Below are 4,666 nucleotides of genomic sequence, written 5' to 3'. Positions count from 1 at the left end.
GCTCGACGCCTTCTCCAAGCGCGCCCGTTTCCTCGCCACGACCTTCTTCTCCTCTGTGCCCTAACCGGCGCCGGGCCGGCTGTTCCTTCTTCCCCCTTCTCTTCATCTCATCGCCAAGGACCATGCCCTAAACCTCCCTCGCACCGACTTCCTCTCCCGATTCCTTCCTCGAGCCGCACCAGGCGCCGCCACAACCGGAGGCCGAACCGAGCAGCGTTGATCCACTGCCGGCGCGCATGTGTCCTAGCACTCTCTGTCTCTCACGGCGATGACACCCTTTTGCCCTAGCACCATCGCCGGCTACCCCTCCGAGGAGTGCCCTAGCACCGGCGTTGAGCTCTTCTCAAACCAGCCAAGAGTTTCAAGGGAACACGCCGATCTTCTCTCTTCTTGCGTTATTCCGCCGAGGTTTTCTTCAACACCACTCTACCCTAGATCGCTGGGAACCGAGAGATGTCGTTGTACAGAGTCGCGCCGACCATCAGATCCGACTTGGCTGCCTTCCCTGTGCCCTAGTCCTCCGACCGCTGGAGTGAACGAGATAGTAGGGCTCTGAGGATTTTTGTCTTCCACCTTTCTTGTGGCTAGGTCACGGATTGAAGGTGTTGGAGATCAGTAAGGTTAGTAGATGGATTATGGAAGTAGGTTATATTTGAATGCCTTGTTGAATTAATAATCTCCATTATTGATCTTCGTATGTGATCTGTTCAGTGAAGAATTTTCCCTATTGTGGATTAAAAATCACGGCTGTGAGGTAGAGTTTCTAGCCAAGCATTGTGCGTTGTGGGGAAAACTTTAGCAAGGAGGTCTCGGCTGAAGAATTTGGAATCTGTTGAGGTGAGTTTGGGAAGATGAATTGGATGATTTCGATGGTCTGAGTTATTGGTATTACATTTGTTATGTAAGCATAGGGTTAAATATATTAAATCCTGTGTAGACCTTATATGGTGACTTCCTTTGCAGATCTTGTTGGAGAGAGAGCACTAACCGCTGTGATCTACCTTTTGTTTGATCCAGAGGTAAGGCTTAATGAATACAATCAAATATGTTGGTTGATTTTGATTGATGGTGTAATTAGGGTTGATGAAACTAACCCTAGATGGTCGATGGATTAGGAATTTATTTAGCTATTTGTTATACTTAGATAAATTGTAGGATTTATCACAGGGCCTTGACACGAGACGAGTTTCTCGACGTCCGGATTTGGACTGATTGGACCTTTCTTATTGGAGGTGGGTACTTTTGACTTATTGTCTTTGATATGCTTAGTAATGAAATTAACATGTTGCATTAATTGTGTTTCTTATTTGTTCGGTTAATCACTGCCCAATACATGTTACCTGTTTGATTGGTTGTTTGTTTGCATCTCGTATTGATCTCGTACTTGATTTTTCATGCTCATGGGTAGTGATATAACCATGTTTCACATGTTCAGGACCTAGGTTTGATACCTTATTGATCAGTATATTTTGATATGATTTATTCACTATGGTGCCCATTGTTATATGTCCAGAGGTTGGTTTAGTATATTACCATGCTTAGTGACATGCACCATTTGCATGATCGCATGCTGTGCGATAGATTGCTCCATTATTGTTGAGCACATTGCCAGTTTCATCACTGTTCGGTGCTCCGTTGTGATGCTCATGGGTAGCGTGGTAGCACGTCAGTTTGGCTCTTCCGGTGCTCCGTTGGTCCGCTCATGGGTAGTGTGACGCAGCGTGTAGCACGTTAGAGATCCCTCCCTGTCATAGCGTACCGGGAGATGAGAGCATTGCGCTCCCCCATTTATGATTTGGGGTAGGAGTACGTGTGTACTCCGACAGCATCCCGTCCACTCGGTCACTCATCAGGGGTAGTGATGCAGAGTGCACGGTTGTCACAGCTCTACCCACTCGGCCCCACTTTTGTTATGAGTTGGCTGACTGGCGTCAGGGGTGACCATGACATTGGCATCATATGCATGATGCATTTGTTGTTTGTGATTGTGTTTGCTGCATTTATATGCTGCATATTGTTTGGATACCTATGTTTGAAATGCATACAGGTCTTCTATACCTTTTGGACTGTTTGACCTTATACCGGGTCCTGGTTAGTACAGATTCTCTCCTGTCTACTTCGGTTTGCATTTATCTTTATTTTTATCAGGAGACTATATGCATGCTTTGTGCTAGGTGTTATTTCTTTACTTTGCATATCAATTGTACCTGCTGAGTGTTGGACTCACCCCGCCTCCATTGTTGATATTTTCAGGTTGATGCTGTCAGGAGAGAGTTCCAGTTGCTGGTCCCTACCGACCTCGAGGATATAATTGATTTTCTTTTGGATTCTTTTCTGTTCTAGACTGTTTTGAACTTGTTTTATTTTGGATTATTTTACTTATGGACATTGTATGGATTTTATTATGTCGATGAATTTGGATTTGGATTTATTCTACTACATGCCTGCCTAGACGGCAGAAGAGGTGGGTTCATCGGATTTGAGTTTTATGAGTGTAGTGGAGTAGGGTTGATTTCGAGTCAGGGTATTATCTTTCTGTTTACTTGTTATATAAACTGCGTGGAATGTGTGGATGTATTTTTATTGTTTTTATTATTCCAGCCGCCTGTGGCTGAGGTATGTGAGGATGTAGAAAAGTTTCAGATTGTCCACCGTACAGGGGAGATGCTGCCAAAATTTTCTCGAACAGGGACTCCTTTGGGGCGTGACAGAAAGTCCATTCCCATGATGACATCGTAGTCAGCCATATCTAGCACTATCAGATCGCCAAAAAGCTCTCTGTCTGCTATAATGACTGGCACTGCTCTAAGCCAGTGCGTAGATGTCATAATTTCTTCCGAAGGTAGCGTCGTCAAAAACTGACCCCTGAATACCTTTGGGGGTATTGCTATCTTTTCGACGAATGCTTTGGATATATAAGAATGGGTTGCCCCAGTATCGAATAAGACAGTTGCACTTTGCTGTAAAATACTAATCTGACCTGTAACAACTGTCGAGGCATTCGCTACGTCTTCTCTGGTCAGTGAGTAGATCCTTGCATTTGTCGTGACTGAGGGGGCTTCCAGTCTGCCTTGGCTGATGTGTAGACCATCTAAAGCAACCTGCATCTGGTGCAACTGTACTGGCTTGACCTCGTACTGAATCGGTTGTGGTGGAGGAAAGCTGGTCTTGTTTGGGCATTGTTTAGCCATATGTCCCTCCTGGCCACATTCGAAACATCCTCGGGTGCCCTTGCGACAAACTCCTGGGTGAAATTTTCCACAAGTGGAACACTTGGGATAGCTGGGCTGTCTACTAGCTGGTCCTCCTTTTGGGTAACTCCCTGGTTTGCGTTTGTTGCTGGAGTTCCCTTTCCAGTTAGAGCCGTGGGAGCTGTGGCCCTGGTGTTTCTGAGTACCTGAGCCTCCTTGGCCTTTCGACTCTAAGAGGACTTGCTTCTGCTGCTTGATGCTGTTCTGATAATACTCGATGGTTAAAGCACAGCTCACTAGTTCTTCTGTAGTTTGCGGCCTACGGACACTGCTGGCCACATTCATTGCTATTTCCGGCCTTAACATCTTGAGCATCAACCGGACTCGTTCCCTTTCAGTGCTGACTAGTTCTGGGCATAGACAAGCCAGTCTGTTGAATTTCCTCACAGCCTCCTCAACTGAAAGGTTGCCCTGACGAAACTCAGTGAACTCGTCGTAGTGGTGGTTTGTGACCCGCATGTGGAAGAACTCCTCGAAGAATTCCTTTTCGAAGTCAGCCCATGTCATCTGATTCACTGGGTGCTTCACTTTAATTTTCTCCCACCACATACGTGCGTCTCCTGTCAGGCAGAAAGAGGCGCATTTCACCTTCTCATGTTCTGGCCAGTCCAGAAGCTCCATCGTACTTTCCAGCGTTTTGAACCAGGCTTGAGCATCCCATGGTTCACTGGTGCCTGAGAAATTCTCCGGCTTGATCTTCTGCTACTAGATCAGATAGGCTTCCCTCATTGCCCCTGCTGCTGGGGCTACTGGTGCTGCAGGTTGGACTGGTGGAACCTCTATCACTACTGGGGTTGCTAAATTAGGTTCTGGAGTGACAGTGGGAGTGTTCTGCTGGTTAGCCCTTAAAGTGGCTATCTCTTGTTGCTGTTCAACTAGTTGCTTCTGTAACTGAGCCACTACCTCTGCAAGGTCTGGAGGAGGCACTGAGCTGCCTGCCTTATGCTGGGGCTCAGTAGCTGGTGTCTTTCTAGCTGGATGTCCTCGTACCATTTTCTAAAGGAATAGAGGACATACATAACTAACAGAATCATATTGCATAACTATTGTTATCATGTTTAATTAGCTACCAAAATCACGTTAGAGGCTATCATACATAATCATGCTTTAGTTATCTATAAACATGAAAGCAAAACATAAATGAAGTGAGAGATGTTCTTACTTGGAAGCTACAGGTTCAATGCTGATGTGTGTGTAGGAAGTATGGAACTTTTCTCTGATACCACTCTGTAACGACCCATCTCCTACTAACTAGGCTGCGAGGCCAGACCGTCACATTATGCTGTACTAACTTACTCCCTGACCTTTTACTAACGTCTAGGTGCGGAAAGTTGCACTAATTAAAACTTTGCTAGTTGTTACCACTAATCTGGAGCTAATACTCAAATCACTATTTTATTCCCATCAATCATATG

This window comes from Zingiber officinale, chromosome 1A, assembly GCF_018446385.1.
Source record: "Zingiber officinale cultivar Zhangliang chromosome 1A, Zo_v1.1, whole genome shotgun sequence".
NCBI lineage: Eukaryota > Viridiplantae > Streptophyta > Magnoliopsida > Zingiberales > Zingiberaceae > Zingiber > Zingiber officinale.
This window is presented reverse-complemented; position numbering follows the sequence as displayed.